The sequence below is a fragment of the Alligator mississippiensis genome, chromosome 2, assembly GCF_030867095.1.
Source record: "Alligator mississippiensis isolate rAllMis1 chromosome 2, rAllMis1, whole genome shotgun sequence".
In the NCBI taxonomy this organism is placed as follows: Eukaryota; Metazoa; Chordata; order Crocodylia; family Alligatoridae; genus Alligator; species Alligator mississippiensis.
In genome coordinates, this window is record NC_081825.1 from 115,810,293 (window position 1) to 115,820,772 (window position 10,480).

General features: G+C 45.7%; 1 non-coding gene across 1 annotated transcript; it reads right to left on the reverse strand.

The window, feature by feature from the left end:
- Positions 1-10,037: 10,037 nt before the first annotated feature.
- LOC132248927 (U6 spliceosomal RNA) lies at positions 10,038-10,147 on the reverse strand. The gene has a single exon (XR_009460398.1). It is a non-coding gene; the product is annotated as a U6 spliceosomal RNA (small nuclear RNA).
- Positions 10,148-10,480: the final 333 nt, after the last annotated feature.

Consider the following 10,480-nt stretch of genomic DNA (forward strand, 5'->3'; position numbering starts at 1 on the left):
CTCACAGGACCCCTTCCTCCTTCACTGTGTGTGAGTGACCTTCTTGGTGGGCTGGGTAGTAATAAAGAAGGCAGTTTTCTGAGGGTTGCTTGTTTCATTCATGGAAGGTATTGGAAAGTGCAAAATGAGGGAGGCAGACGGTTGCAGGAAAAGATTGTATAGCCTTGTGTTGATGGATACTCAGTTTCATTCAAGGGAATTTGATTTTCCCCCTGGCTCTGCCACAGAGTTCCTATTTGATCAAGTCACTTAAACCACACTTGTGATGGATAGTTAACTAATTGTCTATTCTTTATTTTCTGGATGCTTGCTTTGAGACCATGGGGGCTCTGATTTGCAGAAGTGCTGAGTGCATAGTAGCAGCTGAGGTGCTTTCAACATCTACAAAGCAACACACAAGGCCATAATACTTGGCCTGCCGGTTCTCCATGGGCCCAGAAACCTGGCAGCAGGGGAGTGGTTAGGATCTGCCTTCTTATGTCATTTAGTCTACTGCCCGAGAGTGCAGGGAATACATCTATGTGTGTACAAGTTGTGCAGCCTGTTATGAGTATCTGTGCACTGTTAAGTAAAGTGTCACACTTTTTAGGCCAACAACTTCTAGACCAAATGGGAGCGCAATAATCTGCTGTGGTGTGTACCATTGCAAGTGCGGTGATTCTGAGCACTTTGAAGCTGGCACCCCATGTCATGCTAGCTAAACATCCTAAGGCAGCTACTACCTGTGAAGAGACTTTACTGCTGACCTTCTGAATGTGATGTTTATAGGTGAAGGAATGGCCTAATGTGACTCCTTGGTAAGTTGGGGTATGCTCATGGAAAAGGCTGTAGTTACCTACTCTAATATTCAGCATGCTTTTGGCTCAACAATTGTCCACATGGAAGACTTATGATCTTGATTTATTGATACTCCTTACTGACCTTGTGCCTCTCAAGAAACACCACCCCCAGGACCCTCACTACTGGCCTGGAATGAAAGTGAGGCACCAGAGTCATTACCCCCCTGTGCTCCCCCAACGCGTCACCTATGGTCACCCAGACACCTGCAGAGCACCAGGGTTGTGTGTGTAGACAGTGCTAGCAACATGAGGACCAAATAGGATCCTTGATGTGGGGGTTAGAACGGACAGGTTGGCAACTGCTTGCACCTGTGCTGCCACCCAGGCCCAGGAACATGCTGCGAAGGTCCAAGAATAAGGTGCATAAATGGCTCTCTGAGGGAGGCCGCATGTGTTGCTACAGAGCTCAGAAAGTCACAGTGCCAGGATAAGGAGTTTATGCACAGGGTCAAAGACTGTTTGGGATCCAGTTACAACACCCCTGAGTGGCATCCGTGCCTCCCTTGCCCCCACTCCCACAGAGAAACTGTTGCCCTCCTGGCCAGAAGTAGTGCTGTCCAGTCCCTACTGGCATGAAGAGACCTGTTCCAGGGACTCTTCCCTTGGCTGGCAGGAACAGGGCTCCCATGGGGGCTGGGCCAACTTTGGATGGTGGCTGAAGGGGAATGCTCCACACTGTGCATTGATTGGGAGATGATGGAGGGTGACAGGGGGCAGAACAGGAGATCTGGCACTTGGGAGCCTCTCACCCATGGTCAAAAAAGCCAGGAAGGTATCTAGTGGGGCTCCCTCCAGGGATCAGCACTGGGTCCAAGCTGCCCCAGACCCAATGCCAGGGCTAGCCTTAACTCTTCCCGCCATCCAGGGCCAACTCACTCCCCCTTGCTCCTGGTGGTCACCGGTGGGCCCCAAAGAGGTTCCAGGCCAGTCCTGAAAGGGCGTGGGAGCACTGAGAATGGGGCAGGGGGTAGGGATCACCCACCAGCCCACTGGGCCAGGCCGCTGTGGGCCCAGGCCCTGCTACAGAGGAGTGGCACAGCCTCAGCAGGTATAGGCAGTCCTCTGGGCTCTGGCCCAAGTTCCAGGGCAGGCAACATTCTACAGTTTTTCTTTATTATGCACACAAAAAGTTTGGTAGCTGCAACATTTAATTAAACCAAGGGGCAGCAGTTTTGCATGCAGCATTCCTCCTTCTGTCCCAAGGTTTCATGTTTGTTAAGTTAAGCACCTGTGGCTGCCCACACCTCTCCCCCTTTGCATGTCTTAAGTGCCCAGTGCAGCAAGGGTCCTTCCCCACTCTCTAAGCACTATCTGAGAAGAAGGTTCCAAGTTCTGAAGTGGGCAACATTCCACAGTTGTGGTTTATTTAAAAAAAAAAAAAAAGTTTGGCATCTTCAATATTTGATTAAAATGAAGCCGGTCACTTCCTCATGCCACATTTCCCTGCACCTCAGTGTGTGTCCCAGGGTGAGGTTGGAGAGGGAGAGGGGAAGAGGGCCGATGTGGGTTGTGAGTAGTGGTGCCTGTGACACAGGGCCAGAGGAGCCCAGAGCTGGAGACCTATGGGCCTATGGCATGGCAGGGGCACTTGGAGCCCTCTAGCCCTACTCATTTGGGGAGGGCTCCTGGTCCAACTGATGAGGACCTACTCAGTCAAGGCTTCAGGGATCCAGACAATCTGCTGCTGTGCATGACCAGGGGCACCAATATTGGCAGGGGGGGAAATACAGGCATCTGGGATGCACGCACACCACCCCCACTTTGAGACATCTAGGACACACACACACACAGAACCCAGGTGTCTGGGACATGCACACACAAACATAGAAAACCTAGGTGCCGGGGACACACACACACAGGTGTCCAGGACATGCACACACATGCACACACTTAGCAGGCTCAGGGCACAGTGGATGGGCATGAGCAAAATGACTATCTGATGGCTTGTGGCTGCTGCATCAGGTCCAGGTAGGCGACTGTGATGCCCATGGCAGCAAATTGGGGTGGTTCAGCTGTTCAGCTCTGCTCAGGAGTCTTTGGTAGCCTGGGGAGCCTGCAGGGCATGCTGGGAGGTATGCATGAGCCCCCCCCCCCCCCTTCCTGCTGGGCTCAGGCAATGCAGGTAGGTCCTGAGACTCCCTCTCTGCCCCCACAAGGGCTAATGTGTATTCTGCTTCCTCCTGACCGAACTGTAGGTGCTTAGGCTAGGGACAGACATTACACATAAGCTGGTTTAAGTGATCAGAAACTGGTTTAAACCTGTAACAGAACAGATGTTCACTGCATATAAACTGGTTTGAAAATGGCTGAAACTGGTTTGAGATAAACCTGGTTGAATGTAGTAGCACACTTAACTGATTAAACTGAAACTGGTTTATGTAATGTCTGTCCCAGACCCCTTCCTGGTTTAAGTTAAATTGGAATCCTCCAGCATCCAAGTTGCTTTGCAACTCTGAGCACCGCTCTGCTGTCTGCTCCAGCCCAGCAGGGCTGGCTCCTCCCCTCTGCTTCCTGGTTGCAACTCCGACAGAAACTGCAGGTACAGAGCATCTGCCTGGCTTTCTCCTGTTCCCTCCTCCCCCTCACCCTCCCCCCCACTCCCTGCTGAAGCAGGGATTCCCTGCTCCCTTCTGCCTTGCACAGACACCTCTCAGCATTAGCTAGCAGATGGCATGGTGACTATGGTCTGTGCTGTGGGAGATAAGGCAGCAGGACAGTGCTGCTTAGGGCTTTTTGGAGATAATCAACAGGTAGCTGTTTATGTCCCTCCATTCCTTCTTTGGAACAAGTTGTTTAAGAAGAGCTTGAGCTAATGAGAGATCCTTTTGTTTTGCAGATGGGGTGATAAATGCTACCTGCTGTGTAACTAAATCCCTGCTTGCCCCCTTGCTGACCAGTGAGGGTGGGGGGACCCCTGCCTAATCAGAGAATCCTGCTGGGGCCTGGCCATGCTCCCCATCAGCTCAGCATTGTGGAAGGGAAGGTGGGGCTGCTCTAGCATCCCCTGGCTTCTAGCCTGAGCTACTGAAGGCATGTACCTGCATTTTTTTCAGTCTAGAGGGGCTGTCTGAACAGTTACAAACTGATTCAGCCTAGGCAGGTTAGACTAACCTGCAAAGATTGAATCAATTCAGGCTCAGGCTTTTTGAATTTCTGTCTCAGGCCTTAGACTAAAGCTCGAAAGTTAGAGTACTTCCACTTCAGGCTTCTTGGATGCCTGTACTTAGCCATAGTTATCAGTACTATAGAAAAGCCAATGAAGCAAATAATGATTCTGTATCCAGATCAGGGCTTGAATAACTTGCAGTAAAGAACAGCTTGATCACAAACTGAGTGAGGAGAAAATAATATATTGAACAGCTGTACAATGAGAAGGCAGAAGTTCTGTTGGAAAAAAAACAGTGTATTTGATCATTTAATTAAAGATTACTATAATGTGTACACACAAGAACGCTCAATTTTGATTTTATAGACAATGTTAATTTTTTTGTTTTCTAATTTCAGAAAGGTACAGTAAAAGCTTTGTTATCTGGCAGGAGTGGAGTAAGGGGGGTGGCGGTTATCTGAGACAGGAGCGCAGTGTGGTCACCCCCACTGGGAAGAGCCCAGCGCTGCCCCAGCCCTAGCTTGCAGTGGCAGCCTGCCTTGTCCTGCACAGATCCCTTTCTCCTTCCCCCACAGACTTTCCTGCCTGAGGGGCATGCATGCACATGCTTAGCGCCCCCCCACCTCAATTTTTTTTCTCCCTCTGCCTATGCAGATATCAACTAGAAGGGCATGATGCACATGCCAGATAGACTCAGCAAAGATTCCAGTTGCTAAAGTGAGGCTTTGTATTGGGGGATATTGGAAATTCCAGTTAATGGAGTATCTGGCATTTTACTAACTGGAATAACACAGCTTTTACTGTATTTTTAAACACCATGATGTTTTAGTGTATTTTTATATGTCTATGTATGTAGCAGTATACATGGGTGGGCCAGAATCCAGTGCTCTTACATACGAGTAGTACATTATTTTTCAGTCAAGTGGTAGTATACTCGCGAAATAAGAAATGTATGGACTAGTTGGAGTAGTGGGATCAGAGGATAGCCCTATATATATGTGTGCATTTGTATGTCTAGCACTATAATATAAATATTCCTACTTTTCCAATATATTTATTAAATCCCCTCTTCCTACAATGAGTTAATCTTTGCTTTTCTCTCTGTGTGTAGTTGTACTTTGACAAGTAGAACATTTCATATCAGAAGTATGAATCACTCAAAAAATTAATAACATTCACTGCTCTTAAAATTGAAATTGTTTTGATGTGCTCTTTGTTAAGACCATATGGTCAGTATTCTCTGGACAGCTTTGTGTCAGACCTAATGCTGTCTGACATACTGGGGAGAGCCAGGAAAACTGAAAAATGGCATGAGAAATAGTGTTTGGGCCTTGATAGTGAAAACAAATCATGACTTCCATTGATGTTTGGATTTACTTTCGTAAAGCTATCCATTCATTTTTGGAATAGTTTCCATTCATAGGTTGAATTGTTGAACCTGAACAGCAGTTTCTTGGGGTAAAAAAAACAACAACATATGTTAGCAGATTTTCCTTTTTGTGGCCCATTTATGTCAGACATAAATTTAGTCTTTTAGGATCAGATTTTGTTTTGCAGCATGCTAAATATGTGTATGCATACCTGCAGCCTCATATGGATAGGGTGACCATATATCCTAGATTGGCCAGGATAGTCCCGGATTTTGAAAGCTGGTCCTGGCTGGCTGATGAAACTTAAAATTAGTATCTCAGGCGCAGGGTGTGGAGGTGGAGCAGCAGGAGCTGTGAAATAGGAAGCCCTAGCAGACAGCAAAATTGCCTAAGCTAATTGCTAATCAAGGTTAGCGAATGATCATTAAAAAGAGGATTGTTAACACTTGTGAAGAAAGCAATGGGTCATTAATGGGCCATTGACTCCCTAGCTGAATAGTAATACCAGTGGTGCCCTGTCCCTGCTTCTGCCTACTGAAGGGGGGCGGGGGGGGTGCAGAGTCCTGGATTTTACATTGTCCTATATGGCCTATATATGGGCAATGCAAATATTAGGGGATAGGGCCAGATCTGTGGGTATGGATGAGCTGTGCACCATTTGAAAGGGATCTTGGAAGTAAAGATTCTTTTAAGGTCTGACCATTCTGGCTGCTTGTCCCCAATACTGAAGAACATGGGCAAGGAAGTCTCTCTACTTGGTGGGGTCTACCCCTGTAGTGGTTTCCTCCACTTTTGCATTGTCTCAACCAAAACACATTCAAATCAGTGGGAGATTTTCCACTGATTTTTAGATCAGGTTGTTACCAAGTGGGGTACTACAAAGGGGCACTAGCAATACCATAGTTGCTTAATTTCCTTCAAAAGCACCTTGCATTAGAATAAGTTGCTAAGCATCAGCACAATGGCTATAGATGGAAAAACAAACATGGTCTTCTCTTTGGTGTATGCACAGTGGTATCAAATGCCCTTTTGTAGAAGTTACTATAGCATCATAAGCTGTGCACTATGAGATACCAGCAGCAGTAAAAGTTGAACATGAATAACATTTCATTGTCCCTAGAGCAGTGCATCTCAATCTTTTTTTTTAACCAGGGCCTATTTGTTAACATTGATGGCCAGTCCCAACCCTGTGCCCCTCACTCCTGACCCTCTCCCCTCCAGTGTGCAGGGTGGGGGGTGTGGGGCAGGAAGTGGGGGTGGGATGGCAGGTGTGAGACAGGATGCGTGGGTGGCGGGGGGCAAGCTCCCTCTGGCAGGCTGAAAAAGCCACGGTTTCCCACATTTTTCTCCTTCAAAGGAGAATCCATTTTAAAAGTCTGTTGATCCATTTTCAAAGTTTCCTCACAACCCTTTCATATATTCTTGTAACCCATTTTTGGGTCGCGACCCATGGGTTGAGAAACGCTGCCCTAGAGCACTCAAACAGCAGCCTGCACATGCCCCCAAGTCTGAGTCCAGCTTCTTCAGCCCACAGTCCTGACTGCCAGAGCCAGTGACAGCTCCAGCTCCCCTGTGCATTCCTCTGTGCTTGGCTGACTAGGTCCCACCTGCACGCTGCTCTTTCTTCCCCTTACTCCAGCCTCAGATTTCCTCTTCCTTTTTCCCCTTGCCCCCCAGCCCTTGGAAGTTTCTGAGAGTTGCAGTCCAAATTAACAGTCAGCACAGCCCTGCAGCCTGCCCCCTGGTTCTACCTGCTGTTGTACACATTACACTCATGTTACAGTAGTATACGCTCCTTGAGACTGAGCTGATGGAGAAGAACCTATGTGAGCCTGGGATTTTGGTTTGTGAAGAAAGTTTAACCAGATAGGGCTTTAATTGCTTAGGAGAAAAAAGAGGCAAAGGGAGAATTGCATGTGGATCCAAATTGTTGGAGATCAGTGGCAATACAGTTGATAAGGGATGGGACTGTGAAAAAATGGGAGTTTGGCTTATATCTACAGCAGTCAAGCAGCATTAGGAGGAGAGATTTAAATGATGTCAACAAGGTGTGTGAATATATATACTGGCTAGAAAACAGGATGGATTGATGGTGAGTTAGAAACATTTTCTCTCATTATCTGTAAGCAAGCGATGGAAAAACGTGAAACCTAAAAGCTGGGAAAGAAACAAAGAAAGCTGGGAATAATGGTAACCAATGTAAAAAATATGTGGACACATTTAAGTAGAAGAAATAAAGAGCTACGTCTAAGAAAATGATGATAAGTGAAATTCTGGCCTATAAAGCATGTCTTGAGTGAGGCCTAATGGTGTGATAGCATCCTACAGAATAGGTATTTCCTTAGCATATAATTACAAGCCTGGTATAGCTAGAACGTGCTCCTCTGATCATTGCTATTGCTTTTTTTACCTAAGGTAAAAGGACAATGACAAGTAATAAATAACCCAGAAATAAATGAATCTGTGTCCAGCTGTATTAATGTAATTTTTTTTCAGGTACTAGCTCTGGGTGTAGCTGAAGTATGAACCTTGCCCTTGCTGGAGATTCTAGGGTAGGAAGGCACAATTCTGATTCTCTCATCTGACAGTCTGCATAATGCAGGACATGAAATTTCATCAGTGACTCTTGTGTCAAACCCTGATCTTGTGGTTGAAGAGGTATTAGTAATTTTTTCCCACTCTGGGATTACTGCTGTTATAGATTACTTAAATAACTCAATAGTCCTGTTTTTGATCAGTATTCTCTTTCACATGAGCAGGATAGTTCAAAGCAGAATGGCCTGGTATATGAAAATCTTTGTCATAATTAAAAAAAATGTTTCCATTTGTCAGATCTTTTATGTAAGCTCAGTTACGGCTGTCTGACACTTAATAATCAGGGGAAGGCAAAATAGAACGGATAACTGTGGAAGAAAATATTAAGGGTAAATGATGACTTTGACGGGGTTGTAAAGTGTACCCCGAGTTCAAACAGCATACCGTATATCATCATCATATATAAAAACCACACAGATGTGTAATACAAGGCTATTTCTACTTATAAACACCCCTACCATCCTTTGCAGTCAGTATGAGACCAAAGTGGTGGCTGTTGTCTCTAGTTACATATGACATTTTCAGATTTTTTCCATAGATAGTGACAATCTTTTACCCATTGAGTACACTTCACTGTGTACTTCCTCCCAGACACTTGGTCTGTAACCTAAGCTAAAAACAGTAGTTGGATTTCTCCTGGGGTTATTCTGGGGCCCTACAGAAGTACAAGCCCATTGTCCCACTTCTGAAGTATCTGATATAATATGTTTTTCCAGTATGACCAGGGCTAATTTGACTTAATTGCCATTCAAGCTGTGTGTGTAGATAACTCTTCCATGCCTGTTTTGATGTCAAAACCTGGGACAGTCAGGAAAACCAAAAGCCTCTTTTTACTTCTTTGAATTTGCTGTCATTCTTAGTCCTAAAGGTATGCTTAGGGTGTAACCTGTGGTGTGCAGGTAACCTAGTTAGCTGTAAATGTACTGGCAAAAAGTCTGGCCGTGGCAGCACAGAGCTTTGCCTAAGTTAAGTGAAGCTGCTTCTCTCCATATCAGACAATTATCGCAAAATATACTCACAGAGGAAGTCTTGTTGCAAGTGGTTGTTCTATGCCTTGAGTCAGAGGCCACACCAGCTATTAAAATAACATTCTTATATGAGTTATTATTGCCACTTGCACCGTCACAGTTCCTGCACACCCATTACCCAGGGGGTGCTCTGCCTATTTTTTTTTTTCTATTTCACACTTAAAACATTCTCCTTCTGGCTACTGTTGTGGCAATTTTGGGGTGGACTGTATAGTTCAGGGCTTGCTGCTGAATTGCTGCTACTAGACTATGGCTGGCTATAGAATCTCTGTGGCTTGCTGTCATAGTGGGTGCATCTACATGAGACATTTACTGTAAACTAATAAAAGCTGCTGAGGTTAGTACTTGTAAACACAAGTACTATCCTGCAGCTGTGCTATTTAGTGAGCCGCAACGCACGTATAGATGCTGATGGGGCTGGCTGGGGCACGTGGGTGCTTCAGTGCAGGGGCTGCCTGCTAGCTAGCCCCGCGCAGAAGCACTCTTCAGCACACTGAGCTGGGACAGAGCAGCACTGGGCTGGCAGGCTGACCCTTTGGCTTGATGTCAGCCTGGGCTGTTCCATCCCAGCTGAACATGCTGCAGTCCTAGGTGCACATATAACCGTGGTGCCTGGGAGCAAAAACCTCTGGCACGAATTGTGCTGGAGTTTATTCAGTTGCATTAATTTCACGTGCAGATGCACCCAGTGGGTCGGAACTATGGTCCATCTACCCCAATATCCTGTCTCTGATAGTGGAAGGTGTGGATGCTTTAAAACAGTGATTCTCAACCAAGGTGCCATGGGAGCCTGAGGTACCTTGAGATCCTGTCAAGGGTGGTACTGGGTGCTGCACAATGTTGGCACTGTTAGGTATGCAAACATGATTCACAAGATAAATCCAGAGACTTCAAGGAGGAATTCCTACTGTTAAAAACATTCTGTGGTGTTTCTAAAGTATTTTCAATAGAAGAATTGCTCTATAATTTTTTGTAGTTAAAAAACAAAGCTAAGAGCTGGCATTGAGTCTATTGAAGGGTGCCTTGTGTCTAAAAAAATGAATGACTGATCTAAAGTGACCTTCACTCTGTTATTACCCTCCCTGGCATCCATCTTAAAGAAAATATAGAACACATCATGACTTTGCCTGTTTTCCTTGCACAAGGTCCATACTAATCTTCTCTGTACAGACCCAATTTTAGTATATATGACCACGTATCTTGGAGCATCTTAAAGTTTGAATCTCTCTCACTGTAAATCCTAAGGTTGGTAGAAGGCTATGGTTGGTCTTCTGGTCACTGATACATGCTTTTGGTTTTTCCTGAGCTGGAAAGCACCTTGCCACCAGCAGAAAGAGGCTCTGGCACCTACTTGAATGCCAAACTGATTTACATCTTACTCCTTTAGACATTCCCTACATTTCTTACAGTCCTCTCCTGTGTATGTTGCTTATTTGAGGAACAGTGTACATCTTTCAGGTTTGTATGTTCACTTTCAAAGAGCTGGGATTCCATTAACAGAAATACTCCAATGCACAAAACTGAGCATACACATAACCGTGG